We start from the raw sequence: 18431 nt of genomic DNA, 5'->3' as shown, positions 1-18431 counted from the left end.
TCAGTTTACACTTAATGCAGAAGAAAATACTCACCTTTGCTTAAGCAATGCTATGGAGCTCCATCAGCAGGCCAACATCTTCTTTCCAGCATCTTCCAAGTGCAGGGTCTTTGCCCATATGGATTGTGCCTGCACATGTGAGTTTATTTGTTCCAGCATCAAGATGTGCCAAAAACATACACTGAGCAGTGCATGCAGTCACTGGAGTATGAATAGTTATCAGACCAGGCAATTTTTGGAAGGCTGGCCCAGAAGGTGCGTGTGACTGAGAAAAAACATTCAGGAGGATCTGATCAGACCTCTCTTCTTCTGGTGCTACTCCCCTGAGAGCGCATGTATGTGTGTGTTCCAATGAGTTACTGCTACTAGGCCTTAGCATGTTCTATGGGTTGAGGGCATAAAGAAGGTTTCCCTGAAGGTAACTTGCCTGTGGAAGCTGGGCTGGAAGGTGGGTGCTTTTTGCCTGAAGCTCCAGTTGTAAAAGTACTTCATGAGGATGAGATGCCAGAAGTTCCTGCAAGGACAGTCTCATAGGGTCACATATTTACAGGCTGCCCCCTTTTTCTTCAGCATAATTTTGTGGGTACTACTATAGGGCCTAATATTTCTGGCAAAAGATCATTCAGGAAGCTGTCCACCAAGATTTTTGTAAGTAGCCACCTCCTTGCCTTTTCCCTCAAGATCTGCAATAAAAAGTCAACTAAAGCCCCATACACACTATCAGTTTTTCTGCTGAGTTTTTCCTTCAGATTTACCAAAACCATATAATATGAGGTCAAACCTTAGGAGTTTCAGTTTGTATGCAATCAGACAGGCCCTTGCGCTACATGGTTTTGGTAAACCTGAAGGAAAAACTCAGCAGAAAAACTGATGTTTGTGTGTATGGGGCTTTAGCCTGAATTTGTCATTGTGCTTTTGGTGCTAAAAACCAGGTGGGCAGCCTCTGGACAAGTAAGGGGGCAACATTTCTTTCCAGAAGCCCTTCTGGGGGTTAGCACTACATTTAGATAAAGTGAGAAAGAGTTAAAACCATTGGCAACAGAAAAGTGATAGGAAATTCAAAATGTTTTTGGTTTTCCCCAAAACAGAAGGTAAGTTATTCCTCCAACAGGGACACCAATTTAGTAACAGTTGTCCAATTCAGTAACAGTTTCCAATGAGGTGAGGGTCTCGTCAATTTTTTTTATTGTATCTCTTGGACAATAAATTATGGAAAATCATCACAGGCAACAATACAAAATAAACTGACAATAAGTCATTCCCTATGCTATACAGAATAAAAAAATTTTTTTTGACTTTACATTTTATAAAATGTTTAATGATTGTGTAAGCAATATGGCCCTTACCCTCTGCCTTTTTTACATATGACTATTATCATAATACAAAAATGCACACATTGAGTTGATATGTGTTGCACAATCTACAGTTATAAAACACAACATGAAATTTGTAAAATGTGGTATCTTAATCTAAAATTTTACTAAATAAATTAAATGAAATATGCCTGTCATTTTCAATGGTTAGCCGAGTGAGGGGGTCATGCCCTATAACCAAATCATTTTATAACATCAATTTATTGTGCACACATTATTCAGATTTTTACTTTATATTCACTTGTCCTGCTGCCTGTTCCTGGAATATTTGCTGAGTTTGTGTGCTATGAACACTGGGAGAACCAATTAACACACCATTTGTGTATGATGGATATCCATGTGTGTTGGGTGTCTGGTTCCGTCCCCCATCTTGTGCATGCTGCGGTTCAATCCCCTGGCCCCTACACTACTACTGTGTCCTATAGTGATATAGGTGACTTGAGATTACAGCTACTACATGCAGCAGTGAGCCATACAACAAGCACAACCAAAGGGTTATAGCTTTCAATGAAAGGATCCAGAAATGTATAATGGGCAGACAGATGAGTAACTTGAACAAACTTTGATTGAAGGAAACTCTTTATTTTTTTTTCTAAAAGGCAAAAGAGCCACCTTGCTCTGAGATTCTTGCTAACCACTAGCATATTTTTTTACATACTATAATATATGAATAACTGTAAATTGCATTATTTTGAGGCTCTAAAAGAATGCCTGCCTATATTTTAACTCCAGCCCATTTATTACATTTTTGACTCAAGATATTCATCCTTGCTCTTGTCTGTTGACAACAGTATTAGGAGGACCCAAGTGGGCAGTTTGACCCTTGTTAATGTCTAATATTTGGCTGCATAGACAACAGACTTTTGTAACCTTACAATGCTGTTTAGAAAACATAAGGAGGGTTATCAAGATAGCTTTGCAACATGTGAGCCAAATTCATCAGCTTAATAATATGAATGTAGATTACATACAACACAATGGTTCTATGTCATGACTGCCAAAACCTTTACAGCTTTTTATGAGTCTCTTTCTTAGACCTTACATTATTTTGAAAGTCATCCAAACAAAACCAATTTTGGTAATTTTGGAAAATGTCAGTATTTTTCTCTCTTATTTTTATCTCAGACCTATGAAGAGAGAAGCTAAACATAATTTGCTTTATCCTGAGAGACAAGAAAATGGTGGTGGGCAAAGTTGAATGTACAAATCTTTATAAAATATTCAGAAGATTTAAAGAGAAAGCTGACCCTTTACTATCTCACAGAAATTACATCTGTGTGTTGACAGGTATGTCACAAAGTGGACCCGTGCTTTCAAAATACTTAAAGTAGACGTCCCCCCAACCTAAAAATCCATGGTGCTATGAGCTGTGCATACTGAGCTATAAACACCCAAAAGGATCTTGGAGGAAAATCTTTATTTTTTTTTCTCAACAAATGAGAGTTAGGAAGAAGACGGCCATTGCTGATGTTTTATGATCCATGGTGGTGTAGGTTTCCAACCCATAGAAGGGAACGTTTTTGAGACAAGAAAGAGGAAAATAACTTATAATAACTTTGTTTTTTAAGCCAATGTTGCATTGCGACACCTAAAGCTAAATTGTTAACTTTTTAATAAATTAACTAGCTGAAGCTGATTTGCGTTCAAGAAAGACGCTAATAAAGTATATAGTAAACCAAACCCTTTTTTTATTTGGATAGAGTAGGGGAGGGTTAAAGCCATGCCAGATTATTATTTTTTTGTCATCTGTGTCTAATTAGGGAGATTCCCTCTCCCTTCCTGTAAACCAAAAAAGTGCATGTGAACACACACAAAAAAGTGAACCTCTCTGGTCCCAAAGAAGTAGGACTCTTCCCTGACCACCTGGGGTGCAAAGCACATTCAGGTCCACCTAGCCAAAAGGCCCAGAATACCCTTCTCCTCATGGTCAGCTGAAGCCAACCAATGAGACTTCAGGGTAGGCCCACACCCTCCATTCAGAGTGAAAATATGTGCAGAGTGAAACACATATGGAGAGAAAAAAAAAATATATAAACAAATATGTAAAACAAGAAGGTGCTAGTGCAAGTGCATTGACTAGGCCATGCAGCCCGGTAACAAAATTTGCCGCAGTCTCAGCCAAAAGGTATAGTCTATGAGGCATGGTGCAGAAAAAAAAACATTTGGTGTTGTTGCCTAGTGCAGTTTTACACAGTGGGATCCCAAACCCATAGTGCTACTCCGACATCCCCAGGATGCCACTCCTGGGGAAGCTTGACACTGTGGGCTCTTTGATTTCCCAGAGCTCATCCAGACAAAGCACCATGACTGAAAGCAGGGGGCACTGGGCCCCTCAGAACCCTTCACATCAGGGAAGTACTCTTGAACCCCCCCTTACGTGGTCCCTGTTATATTTGGTTTCCTTGACCATTGATAAAATCCCTCAGGACCCCCATCAAACCAACAGGGATACTATACAGCCATCCATCCTAGCTGTAAGGCCAGAATAATGGTGAAGCATCCCTACTGGACATTGATAAAAACAGATACTACACTTGATCTTAGCCAAAGGGCCAAGAAGCCCTTTTTGTAGAGATGTCACAGGAACAATCCTATTTGAAGATTTTCCTTGTATTTCTGTCCCGGTGGCAACTCAAAACATTGGATTTATCCATCACTATAATTCCTGGTGACATTGAGGATTTAGACAATTAGAGGGCATGAATCTCCTTAACAGGGACACAGACAGTCCTTTGTGTCCAACCACACCTGTACCATGTACACAGTCTTTGACCATTTCCTCTTGTAGTTTGCAGTCGAAGGCTGGGTTCACACCTCCGATGGATGTGACTTACAGCACGGGTCCGGTTCGTCCCTACTCTCCATTTCAGGAATGATTCAGGCCTGAATTTTTTCCTGAATTTGGCCCTGAAATGGAGCCAAAGACTCACAGTGTTCCTGTGGGAGCCACTCAGCAGCAGCAACAGCGATATGTGAACCAGCTCCATAGAGAGCTGGTCACAGTCTCCTGTCATGCGAATTGGAATGCGGGGAAACACACATCCAATTTGCATAGGTGTGAACCCAGCCTTATCCAGGGTTACATACAATATACTGAGTATACTGTATGTGTAGGTTGGTAAGCTAGTTGTAGACCTAAAGGTCGCATGTGATTTACATCTTTTCAGGGACAGTGGGCCGCAATCCTACACTAGTCCCACCAGTTACAATGTACAGACACATTTCAAGTTCTACTTCACATGTCATTGATCTACATAGCAGTAGTTGGTTGAAACTGCTATGTGTCATCCATATTGTCTATATTAATTGCACTTTATATAGTAGGATGAGAGTAAAGCGAGGAATTTAATTGAGGCACGACACTTTATGTGGATTTTGTATACAACACTGTGAAAGTGATATTTGACACTAAATGATTGTGGTGGTAGTTAGCACAATCCATATTACACGCATATGTGTCATGTCAACTTGCATCCTTTTTAGAATTTTAGAATTTGTAACAGAAAAAAAAAAAAAAGTATTTTTTAAAACAGAATTGAGATGGTAACCAACAATATGTTTATAATGGGGAAGTTGGAAAAATAAATTTTAGCATGTTTCTATGTATATATTAGAACACAGCAGAGTAAATGTGCCATAAATGAAAAAAAAAAAGAACTTAAAAAAATAGAAACCCAAAACTACCTTAAATACTTCAATAACAAAGCTTCTAAATAAAGAAGCTATTTTTCTATTTCAATACAATTTCACAGACAGTGAAATAAATAATTTTGCAACAAAATCAATGTGCCAATATAATTTTGACCATCCTTAATGTTAATACTTACCAATCTCTACCATTACAAGCTCTTGTAAAGTTCCTGTTTATATTACAATTCTTCCTTAAGGCTTTATTGTTTATTGCTCAGTGAATCGCACAAGTGAAGCACCATTTTACGATCATACACAAAATATTTAATATAAAAAAATAAAGCTGACTATCCAATGTTGCAACATGAACAGTTTACATTGCATGATGTACAGTGGAATCTGATACTGAATCTTCTTTCTGTTCCACACATTTTTACCTCTTCCACCATGTGCTGAGAAGATAAGCTGTGTGCAGGTCAGTTCTCTAGTTAAGTCTGTCATCAGGTGCTAATTTATGCGCTGGCTGATCTACTACCCCCCTTTATCTGAACATTTGGACCAGGTGTCACCTGGAATCCAGCCACCTCCTCAGGAATAAAATAATATGTCCTCCATTCATAGAGCTACGGAGCTTGGCCAGTTCAGGTCGCCAAACTGTGTTTTAACCCTTTCTTTGATCTGCACTGTTTCAGCAAAAAACAACCTTGGAACAAACTGCGGACATGAATTGCCCTGAAGGGAACAATTATTACAGTTTTTCTAGTTAATATTCACAAACCTATTTTCAAAAAGTGTGTATGTACTCGGGTTTTGCAAAATGGCCATATAGAACAAGATCAGGTTACCTCACCTAGCTTGAACCAATTTGACGTTCAGGCAAAAAACAAATGTTTAATTGCTACAAAAAGCTCAGAGGATTGCTGATTAAATGATCACTGCTGGAGAGCTGCATGGACAGTCCTTGTGAATCATAAAGGCTTAGTTTAACATTTGTGGTTGGGGGTGCAGTAAAAATAGATGGTATTTTTACCACCATCTAACTACACCCAATAGGTTTCTAATGCACCTGGATAGGGATGTGCTTACACTATACCCACAATGCTCTGCTTCCCTTGCGGTGCAAAAACTACCCCCCCCCCCCATTGCATTCAGCAGGCAGTACATATGATATATACACAACCAAATAGGGTAAAGCTTGAGCCAAATGCTTTGTTTGCGGTTGTGGTGTGGGATATCCAATTAAATGGCAATTTGGCTGTCAAGAAAAAGAGCAAAAGAGCCACTCAGGAGACAGCAGTATCGCCTCCTGAATGCCTGTCAGCTGCGCCTGCACCACTCTTTGAAAAGCATTCCTCTGCAGAGAGTAAAGCATGTGTAAACAAGCTTAAAGTGTGACACTCATCAAAAATCTGTTCCCTGTCCATGCAACAACTGGCACAACTTGTGAGAGAGTCTGTTGACTATCAGGAAGGCATTTAAGAATCGGTTGCATGCTCAGCTTAGGCAGACATTTGTCTCCTATTTATATCCAATTTTGTTATCACTAAGATGGTAGTATTTTTTTTTTCTTTTTTTGTTTTATTGCACAGCTTTTGTATATTTGGGGCAAGATTTTTTAAACAGGAAGTTCAGAAATTCAAAATATCGAACATACATACTTACCTCCAGTCCAATGCTGCATCTGTCCCCTGCTGCCTCTAAGACCAAAACTGCTGATCACTCAGTGAGCAGAGAGTTGGCTCTGTGTTCTGCCCCTCCGGTGTTCACTAGAACACATAGCTGTGGAGGGGGCGGGAGCGGCTGGCTCAGCCTTTCAGCAGCACGGTGAGAGGCTGGGCCAGGTGCCAGACATCTGGATGGATCCCGACATTAAAGTAGGGATTTCTCCAAAGCCTCTATTGACTCTGTGATGTCAGCTGACAGCAGACTTTAGCCCACTGTTGGCTGAATATGGGTCACTGGAGTGCAAATCTAAGTGCACTTACAAAGAGCTTTGGCCCTACTTCTCTTTTAATATGGCCATAATGGCAGATAAATCATCCCAAGTCATTTTTTAACAACTTGAATAATGAATCCACAAACTCTGTGGGGTCTATGTCCCCTTTCACACCTGTTTTTCATCCATCCATTTTTAGTTGGAAATCAGGCAGTAAATAATGCATAATGTCTCGCAGATGTAAATTGATGATTATCTATTTACATCCACCTACATCTGTGTCTGTTCAATGCAGTTTTTTAAATGTAGTAGAGTTGTGTCATTTTCCATTTAGAAGGATCTGAACGCATGTAAATGGATGTCATCCGTTTATGTCCGTTCCATTTATGTCTGTTTTTAGGCAAGAATTCTGTCACCTATGATAAGTTTCTTCAAAAAATAAAAAGATTAGTTTGTGCTGTAAATTGCATTGCTGATGTTTCTTCTTGATGGAGGCTGCTATTTTGTTGAAGCTTCAAGCAATCACTTCCTTATTGGAAACTCTACTCGTCTCTTTGATCTCAAAAACTATATGCCATTTTCTGTAGTTAAAATTTGTGCATTTCCAGCCTTGATTGTATGTCTTGACACAGCAAGAGAGGAAGGCTGACAGAAGCTTTACAGTGGTGAAGTTCATAATACTGTTGCTACCAAGGGAGAAAAGAGAGAATATCAGAGAGATAAGGAATTAGACTTGTAAGTTTAACTTTTTTGTGTCTCCATGGCAGCTGAGTTTGTCCTGTCACCTCTCTTGCTTTTCTTCCATCTCTACCTAATCTGTATGCCTTCAGCACAGTCTATATTTTTCCTAATGCTTCTCCCCCCCACTCACCGATTTTAGGCACAGTGCCAAGAATACAAGATAGGGTGAGACAGTGTATTGCTGGATTTTAACCACTTGGCATCGGCACTATGGCCAAATGACGGCCACAGCACGGACCTGAATTCCCAGGAGGCCATCATATGACGGCCTCCTCTGTGCACGCTCCCTGCGTGCACCCTTACCGTGTGATCAGCTGTCAGCCACATGATCAAAACAAAAGCTCAGTGATCATTTTTTTTTTCTTCTCACGCTGACACAGGAGAAAAAAAAAAGCGATCACCAGCTCGTATTAAAGGGACATCGGTCCCGAAAAGGAAGAGCCAATTATGCCTCATTTGTGCCATCTAACAGTGCCCAAAAGTGCCACCTATCAATTCCCACACGTGCCACCTATCAATGCCCAAAAGTGCTGCATATCAATGCCCACCAGTGCTGCCAATCAGTGCCACCTAGAAGTGCTGCCTATCAGTGTAACTGATCAGTACCCATCACTGACACCTATCGGTGCCCATCAGTGCCTTATCAGCGCACATCAATGACGGACAAAAATTACCCGTTTTAAAATTTACTAACAAAATAAAACATAACATAAACATAAAAAAAAAAAAAAAAATCACACAGGTGATCAAATACCACCAAAAGAAATCTCTATTTGGGGGAAAAAAATTATAAAAATTTAATTTGGGTACAGTTTTGCATGACCGCGCAATTGTCATTCAAAATGCATTAGCACTGAAAGCTGAAAATTGGTCTGGATAGGAGGGGGTTTACAGTGCCTTGCGAAAGTATTCGGCCCCCTTGAACTTTTCAACCTTTTGCCACATTTCAGGCTTCAAACATAAAGACATAAAATTTTAATTTTTTGTGAAGAATCACCAACAAGTGACACACAATTGTGAAGTGGAAAGAAATCTATTGGATATTTTAAACTTTTTTAGCAAATAAAAAACTGAAAAGTGGTGCGTGCAAAATTATTCGGCCCCTTTACTTTCTTTTTTTTTTAACAATAAGTTTTATTAAGCAAATGTCACAATGTGGTAACAGAGTCAACAAATACATGGAAAGGGAGCCTGTGTCAGCAGGCGAACAAACCAGCATAAAAGTTACAGGCTATAATATGCAAAGCACTTATCCATAACAACAAATTACGCAAATTAAAAGTGACATGAAAATGAAGTGACGGGCCCAAATAGAGCCCTATGCACCCTTCAGTGTGTAAAACAGACAACACATCCTCATGTCAAGGGAAAGGAAAGGAAGCAAGCTGAAGTTAAAAAGAGTAGTATAGGGTAAAAGGGGAGAAGAAGAAAAAGAAAGAGAAAAAAAAAAGGAAAAACAGAGTGAGTTTGCAGAGCTTCAGAGATCCTGTAACACATCCCCGCCAGGCCGGCCCAACCCGGGACACCATCACCCCAATCCGCCACATATCCGGGAGGGAGGAGAGTTCAGCCATTAGTCAAACTCTCGAAAGCCGCGGAGTATTTGAACTGGACCCAGGGAGACCATGTAACGTGGAATTTGTCAGCTGAGTCCTTAGCGGTAGCCAACATCTCTTCCATGGCAAAGATATGATTAACTGAGTGCACCCATTCTCGGATAGTGGGGGTAGTCGAAAGTTTCCAATATTTAGGCACCAAAGCTTTAGCTGCGATCAGTAAATATTTTGTTAGAGATCTATTATATTTGCCCAAAGAAACGTTAGATATATGCAGGAGACAACAGCCCGGGGTGAGTTTAATTTTAGTGTCTGTTATGTGAGATATTAGGCCTCGGACCCGACTCCAGAAATCTACTATTCGGGGGCAACTCCACCAGATATGCAGCATGTCTCCTTTCGCCTCCCCACACTGCCAGCACAAGTCAGACGAAGCCGGATACCAGCGTTTCACCTTAACCGGTGTAGCATACCACTGAGAAAGTAATTTGTACGAGTTTTCTTGCAGTCTAGTGCTGACTGTACATTTATGGGCTAAAATACATGCGTTCCTCCATTGTGTATCAGTGAAAGAGGTTTGAAGTAACCTCTCCCAGCTCTCCCTGAACCTGGAGGCCTCAGTGTGGTCAAGCTGCTGGAGACACGTGTACATAAAGGAGGTCGTTTTTCTCAACCTGATCACCCCGGAGGCAAACTGACTCAAAAGGTAAGAGCTCTCTCAGGACAGCCTGTCTTCTGTCGGGTGCCAACATGTAACGGCAAACCTGCCGGTAGTTCCAGAACGACAGTGTCCCTGAGGGCAAAACATCCCCCAAATCCTCAAATGAGAGAACCCGCCCCCGCCGAGTCAAGTGCGTAGCCAGGAGAGGAGTGGTTGCATCTAACATAAATCTATTTGAGTCCATCCCAGGAGGGAAATCCGGGTTGTGTAGCAGGGGTGTGAGAGGGCCCGGAGACGACGTAAATTTGTGTCCGGCGACAAGCTTATGCAAGACCCTCAGTGTGGCTCCAATAAGAGGGTGTTGGATCAATTCAGCAGGGCATTTGTCCCGTGGTATCCAGGGGGAAAAGCGCAGGGGAGTCTTAGACACACTCTCCTCCACCCTTACCCAATCCTTGCGTGCTGCATGACAATTCCAGTCTATAATTCGGGCTAGGTGCGTAGCATAGCAATAAAGTTTAAAATTCGGAAATCCCACCCCACCCTCTGATTTGGGTTTCATCAGTAAACGAAGACTGATGCGTGGGCGTTTGTGGGCCCATAAAAATTTCCATAAGATAGATTGCAACTGCTTAAAAAAAGAGGCTGGAATTGAAATGGGCAAAGTATGGAAGAGGTATAGCAAACGTGGTAACGTGACCATCTTGATTATGGCAGCCCTGCCAAACCAAGAGAAAAAACCCAGAGACCATCTACGCAGGTCAGTGTCTATCTGTCGCAGCATGGCTCGAAAGTTGTGGGCGTATATAAGGTGTATCTGGGGGGTGAGTCTAATGCCTAGGTATTTTAACGCGCCTGAAACCCACTGAAAAGAGTTATTCGTTTGCGCTTGCGCCAATGCCTCCGGCGCAAGTGACAAATTCATCGCCTCCGACTAACTGTAGTTTATCTTAAGATGGGAGATGTATCCATACACGGTGAAAGCCATCAGTAGGTTGGGAATGGTAGTGTGCGGGCGAGTTAAAAAAAATAATAAATCGTCCGCGTATGCGGCAATTTTGAAGCTCTTATGTCCAATGGGGAATCCAGTAATTGAAGGAGAATTGTTAACTGTGCGTATAAATGGTTCCAGGGTGAGGATAAACAATAAGGGGGATAATGGACATCCTTGTTTCGTCCCATTATGGATTACCACCGGTTCAGACAAGGTTCCATTGATTTTTAAGCGTGCTGCCGGGTTCTGATATAGGGAGGAAATCCAGGAGAGCATTCCCGGGCGTAGACCTATGTGCTGACAAGTTGCGAACAGGTAGTCCCAGGCCACCCTATCGAAGGCTTTCTCCGCATCCGTAGATAGGAGAAAGCCTTCCAGACCGACCCTGTGGCAATGGTGGATCATATTCAGTGCTTTGGTCACGTTGTCCCTGGATTCCCTCCCCGGCATGAAGCCTGTTTGGGACCAATTAATTGGGGAAGAAAAAGACGTAACCGGTTCGCAATTATCTTTGACATGATTTTTAAGTCCAAATTCAACAACGAGATCGGGCGATAACTAGAACATTCGGTGGGGTCTTTACCCGATTTCGGAATAACAGTTATATGCGCGCTTAGGAACGAAGCAGGGAGGTGATGCGGATTTCTAAGGAAATTAAAAGTTTTCAAGAGCGGTTGTTCCAGCAAGGCCGAGAACACTTTATAGTAATGTGCAGTAAGCCCATCAGGTCCGGGGCTCTTCCCCGGTTTAAGACCTTTAATAGTGGCCAACAGTTCCGCAGACGTGATGGGACCTTCTAGGGATTCCGCATCTTCAGGGGATAACGTGGACATACCACTCTGCTCTAGATAATCCCGTATAATTTGGCTCCGGTCGCCACTCAGCGTGTCAGGTTTGTGTTGTGGGGGCGTGTTGTAGAGCTTAGTGTAATATTGGCGGAAACTTTCGGCGATTTTATCCGTGCGATGTGACAGGGTACCATCTCCCATCTTAACTGCCAAGATGTTGTTGATTAGAGAAGCTTCCTTCAGGGCCCTGGCTAAGAATTTCCCTCCCTTATCCCCGTGCTCATAGTAAACTTTCTTTTTAAGAAAAAGGGTGCGTTTGCTCCTGATCTCCAGGAAGCTGCGCAGCTCTAGTCTAGCCTGAATTAGCTCCTGGGCCTTCAAGGCGTCCAGGGACCGTTTGTGTTGGGTTTCTAACCGCGCCACCCTGGAGGTCAATGTTTGAATCTGTAGTTCCGCTGCTCTCTTCCGGGCCGCCCCAGCTCTAATGAACACCCCCCTCATCACACACTTGTGCGCTTCCCAAATGGTTAGGGGGGACAGTTCCTCTGTCTCATTCTCTAGAAAATAGTTGCGCAAGGCCTCCATCAAAGAAGGGAGCAAGTCGGCATCAGTCAACAAGGAGGGATTCAGTCTCCACATACAAGATTTAGGTCTCAGGTCAGGGCGTGTCATTGTGAGTGAAATAGGTGCGTGATCCGAGATGGTCTGGAGGCCTATATGGGCTTCTTGTAGGTCTAATAGGTCCCTCTGTGTGATGAAGGTGTAATCAATGCGAGTGTATTTGTCATGAGGTGCCGAGTAGCACGTATAGTCCCTGTCCGGCGGGCGAAGCGTTCGCCACGCGTCGGTCAAGGTCAAGGAGTGTAAAAGGTGCTTGATCCGTTTCAATATGCGGTACGTCAAGCAAGATTTGCCATCGGATGTGTCCTGCAGGGGATTGAGCGGAACATTAAAATCCCCACCCAGGATAATGCATCCCGAGGCAAAGCTTTTTAGCTCCTCAATGAGTCGATTGCAGAACGCAACATGCCCTCTATTGGGGAAATAAACATTCGCCAACGTTAGAGGCGTGTTACCCCAGGAGCCTTTCAAAAATAAAAACCTACCGTCTGGGTCAGACAACTGTTGGGTCACTACAAAACCCGCACTCCTATGTAGGAGGATCGACACACCTTTTGTCTTGGCTATAGGGTTCGTGGAGTGATAGACCTGTGGAAAGGTTTTGTTGGACAATTTAGGAATTTGATCACCCCGGAAATGTGTCTCCTGCAAATATACAAACATGGGCCTTACCCTGCTCAACTCTCTGAGGACGGCAGTGCGTTTTTCCGGCATGTTGAGGCCGTGAACATTGTGGGAGATCAAGGTAGGGCTACGGCCCAGCGAGGAGTATGCCATGTCGAAAGTGTCAGAACGTTCTTCTGAGGGCCCACTCTGCAAAACAAAGAAAAGAAGAAAAGAGAAGGGAAAGGGGGGAAGATGAGGAGAGAAACAGGAGAGAAAAGATAATAGGCTAGAGGTAAGAAAGAAAACGTGAGTGAGAATATAAGAGGGTATGAGGGTTGCACAACGGAAAGGGTTTAACAAAATAACAGTATCTGCCTACAGTATCTTATACTGCAAGCTATTAGGAGAGCAGAAGGTGGTGCATGTGCCACCACCGTCAGCACAGCTCCGCCCTTTTTTGTGGGGACCGTGGGAGGAACTTCGCCGAAGGGGGAAGGTGTGCAAAATGCTATGAGAAAAGCAGTTATTAATATAAAAAGAAGTAGATAAACTCACACACCCAAAAAAAAAAAAAAAAGGGGAGAGAAAATAAAAATAAATAAAACTAACGTATCAAAAACTAGAGTCGCCATAAGGGAGACCCGCAGACCTAAAAGGAACATGAAGTCAAAGCACAAATATATTCCCTGGCCAGGAATTATTAACCGGGGTAAACCCAACAGGTGTGACGTGGAAGGGGGGAGGAGGACGCTTACAGACCCAATGTACCCCCAGGGTGTAAACCCCATAGCTGGGGCAGCATACTCATTAGGAACCAATAAAAGACCTCCAACCCAGAGAGTCCCAGCAAAAACACAAACTAAAGCAAAGCCAACAGTGTCATGATATGAGACCCAAAAAAGAGAGAGGAACCAAAAAGAAAAAACAAAAACAGTTCAAGAGAAAAAAGGGCAAAGCCCAGGCGACTGCTATCCAGGAGGAGCACCAACGGTCTTCAAGCGTTGTCCCGAAGCCTGGATTGACGATCGGTGTGTGATGGGTGGCCCCCCATGGCTGGGGCCTGCTTCCCGCTCCTGCTCTTCTTCTGCGGGGGTTTCGCTGGTGAGGAGAGAGGAGAGCAACTCGGGCTGTCATCCACTGGTGGGGGATTGAACTCGGCATAACAGTCAGGTAGAGCCATGCAGGGGATGTTCAAGTTAGCACAAAAATCCGGGAGCTCTGCGGGCAGGCGTAGCATCAGTTGTTTCCCATGTAAGGTCGCCTGCAATGCGAAGGGGAAGCGCCACTTATAGACCACCCCTCTCTCACGTAACACCTCCAGTAAAGGGCGCAGGGCCCTTCTATTTTGCAAAGTTATTGGAGACAGGTCCTGGTAAAGTCTGAGCTCACAGTCATTGAACATGATCCTGTCGTTCTTTCTGGCTTGATTTAGAATTTCCTCCTTTAAAGGGAAACTCTGAAGGCAGCATATTATATCCCTGGGTGGTGCAGCGTCTGAGGGTTTTGCTCTCAGGGCCCTGTGTGCTCTAACAAAATCAATAGGGGTGTCAGCAGGGTTCTCCAGCAGATTATTGAAAATGGAGCGTAAGGCAGATGGGAGTTGATCAGGACCCACCGACTCGGGGACCCCCCTCACCCTGATATTGCATCGTCTCCCCCTATTATCAAGATCCTCCAAATGGCGGTTGATTGAAATCAAATGAGCAGTATGTGCAGCTGCCGTAGCTTCCAGCCTGTGCACTGCCTTATCTCTCTTATGCTCGGTTCTTTCCAGGGAGGACATCTTTTCAGTTAGGGACAGCAGGTCAGCTTTCAAATCCGTGATCGCTGAGAAGAGGGTATTTTTAATGTCCGAGGCAATAGAGGTCATGTCCCCAAGTGTGAGAGGGTGGTCAGGGTTCCCCATCCCGCTTACCAGGTCCTCTGTAGCACACTGCGAGCCGTCGCTCAGGTCCTCCTCATCGCCTCGTGCCTGCGCCATCTTGCGCGGTGTGCCTCGGCCGGAGCGAGCCTGAGACTGGAAGAGGTCTTGTATGCTGCGGGGCTGAGACGAGGTAGACTGCCGGCGAGAACGGGAGCCGGAGTGAAGGCGAGCCGGTCTGTGCATGTTGCGGCGTGTTTATGGCCAGGGAATCAGCAAAAAGGCCGCGGGTCTCCAGGAGCTCCTCTTTCAGGCAGCCATTCCTTCCGCGCGCCCCGGCCCCTTTACTTTCAGTGCAGCAAACTCACTCCAGAAATTCAGCGAGGATCTCTGAATGATCCAATGTTGTCCTAAATGACTGATGGTGATAAATAGAATCCACCTGTGTGTAATCAAGTCTCTGTATAAATGCACCTGCTCTGTGATATTCTCATGGTTCTGTTGAAAGCGCAGAGAGCATCATGAAGACCAAGGAACACACCAGGCAGGTCCGTAATACTGTTGTGGAGAAGTTTAAAGCCGGATTTGGATACAAAAAGATTTCCCAAGCTTTAAACATCCCAAGGAGCACTGTGCAAGCGATCATTTTGAAATTGAAGGAGTATCAGACCACTGCAAATCTACCAAGACCTGGCCGTCCCTCTAAACTTTCAGCTCAGACAAGGAGAAGACTGATCAGAGATGCAGCCAAGAAGCCCATGATCACTCTGGATGAACTGCAGAGAACTACAGCTGAGGTGGGAGAGTCTGTCCATAGGACAACAATCAGTCGTACACTGCACAAATCTGGCCTTTATGGAAGAGTGGCAAGAAGAAAGTCATTTCTCAAAGATATCCATAAAAAGTCTCGTCTAAAGTTTGCCACAAGCCACCTGGGAGACACACCAAACATGTGGAAGAAGGTGCTCTGGTCAGATGAAACCAAAATCGAACTTTTTGCCCACAATGCAAAACGATATGTTTGGTGTAAAAGCAACACAGCTCATCACCCTCAACACACCATCCCCACTGTCAAACATGGTGGTGGCAGCATCATGGTTTGGGCCTGCTTTAACCAGGGAAGATGGTTAAAATTGAGGGGAAGATGGATGCAACCAAATACAGGACCATTCTGGATGAACCTGTTGGAGTCTGCAAAAGACCTGAAACTGGGACGGAGATTTATCTTCCAACAAGACAATGATCCCAAACATACAGCAAAATCTACAAAGGAATGGTTCACAAATAAACGTATAGAAGGTGTTAGAATGGCCAAGTCAAAGTCCAGACCTGAATCCAATCGAGAATCTGTGGAAAGAGCTGAAAACTGCTGTTCACAAACGCTCTCCATCCAACCTCACTGAGCTCGAGCTGTTTTGCAAGGAAGAATGGGCAAGAATTTCAGTCTCTCGATGTGCAAAACTGATAGAGACATACCCCAAGCGACTTGCAGCTGTAATCGCAGCAAAAGGTGGCTCTACAAAGTATTAACACAAGGGGCCGAATAATTTTGCACGCCCCACTTTTCATTTTGTTAAAAGTTTCAAAAATCCAATAGATTTCGTTCCACTTCACAATTGTGTCCCACTTGTTGGTGATTCTTCACAAAAAATTTAAATTTTATATCTTTATGTTTAAAGCCTGAAATGTGGCAAAAGGTTGAAAAGTTCAAGGGGGCCAAATACTTTCGCAAGGCACTGTAGGTGCCCAGTAAGCAAGTGGTTAAACAGTATAGACACTTATTTGTAATGCTTTGCATAGCTATACCTGCAAAAGAGGCCAGCCTAAAGTAATTCATCAGGACTTATTTTTTTTCCACTTTAATTGATTACACCCATGTGAAAGTAGCATTTTCACACAATTTTTACCCAAGATCAACTCAATTTTTTTTAATTCAGTTGGGAAAATGTGTGAATCCTGAGTTAAATTTGTGTGAATATTTTGTGAAAACATTTTTATAAATAGATCCCTATAACTATATCCCTATAACTTTTGAGGAAACCAATAAAAAAATAACATTGACATAAAGCCTATTCATTTGTATACACTGTAATTGTTTTATATTATATTTCTAAAAATGAATCCAAAATTCATCATCAAAATGTAGAGGCTTCCCCCTAAGGCCAACAGTAACAAGGATAGAGCAACTGCTTTTTACCAACCTTCCTGGAAGCAGAGGTTTTGACCCAATAAGTCTTTTACAAAGCGAAATTGTAATGTAAGAACAAGGATTGTTTTATTCCATATACAGTATATGCATAATAAATGGCTCAAAGGAATCATTTATTTTGCAAATGTTTACATATCTGATACCTGAAATAAAGCAATAAATAAAACTGCTACTAAAATTAAATATTTAGCTTGTTAACCCCTTCCCACCCAGCCCCAGCATCCCTTTAAGTGGGTCTTTAGGCTCATGGGGCAGGACAGAATGTCCAATCACGTGGCCACTGTGATTGGTTGTCACAATGGTCAGATGATCAATAGCAAATCCTCCCAATTCCCAATCATTACTAGAAACTAGTAGCTGTCTATAGCAGTTCGGTCACTGTGCTGGGAGCATGCAGTGAATGTTCTCTCAACACCTATTGCTTTAAAGCCCACCATCTGTTCCACTGCATATGTGTTATGTGGGCAGCAAGAGGTTATCAAATCACTGGTGCACAATTAATAAAGATAACCTATGCTGTAGACTGCCTGAGATTCAATGATTACTCCACTGGGAACTGCCATCTTGCTTTTCACACAAATGGCCTACCTGTTGACTAAAGCCTAGTACACGTGATGAGATTATCAGATGAATGATCGTCTACTATTCCATATCGAAGACAAATAGGTTACTAAAGTACGAAAATTCCTGTACGACAGAATAAAAATCCAGAAATTATGTAATGTTTTTGTATTGTATTTTTTGTGTTTGTCCCTTCCGAAACATTCAGATGAAAGCTGCGTACAAACATTTAGATTATTATGTGATTGGTTCGAAAGCGGTATTTTTTTTTACGATATTCTGATTGTGTGTACGGGGCTTAAAAGTACAAATTCTACATTTGCATTATTCAATTTGTGAATAATTAGGTATGTGAATGTACCATTTGCTGTTTGATTGTTACCATAGTATGTGATGAAATTTAATTCTTTAATTTTTTATGTAGTTTTTAGACCACTAGCGGTTATTAAATGCCCTGAAGAAGCCCCAAAGGGAGAAACATGTTGGGAGTCTATACTGTCTTACCGCTGTAAAAATGAATACAACAACAACTATGTAATATTTATGTTTATGCTTTTATAATGGATTGTTCTTAGTATTAAACATTAATAAATTATGACGTTTTAACCTTTCGCGTATCAGTGTTTATACTCAAACATCCTTTAAAGGTCCCATAAATGATTCTGTTCAAATGCTTTCATGACACTTTAGATGTGGAAATATAGTCCTTTTATGGTTATGTGCAGCATATTTAGACCAATTAGTTGCATTAGGATTGAATTAATGATATACTAAAGCTGATAAACCCAAACCTAGTCCTATCTTGCTATGATATATCATTTTTTGGATTGTGTTTAAAGCCCAAAATGACAAAACTTTTGCAGATATAGAGCAGTCAAAAGATAGATATCAAAT

At 42.5% G+C, this 18431-nt stretch overlaps 1 pseudogene; it reads right to left on the bottom strand.

Annotated features, from left to right (window-relative positions):
* Window positions 1-3764: 3764 nt before the first annotated feature.
* Window positions 3765-3937, bottom strand: LOC143928557 (U2 spliceosomal RNA; annotated as a pseudogene).
* Window positions 3938-18431: the final 14494 nt, after the last annotated feature.

The sequence above is a fragment of the Lithobates pipiens genome, unplaced genomic scaffold (assembly GCF_037356315.1).
Source record: "Lithobates pipiens isolate NorthernLeopardFrog02 unplaced genomic scaffold, aLitPip1_a1.2 Scaffold_23, whole genome shotgun sequence".
In the NCBI taxonomy this organism is placed as follows: domain Eukaryota; kingdom Metazoa; phylum Chordata; class Amphibia; order Anura; family Ranidae; genus Lithobates; species Lithobates pipiens.
The sequence above is the reverse complement of the archived record's forward strand: the minus strand, read 5'-3'. Positions and strand labels throughout refer to the sequence as shown.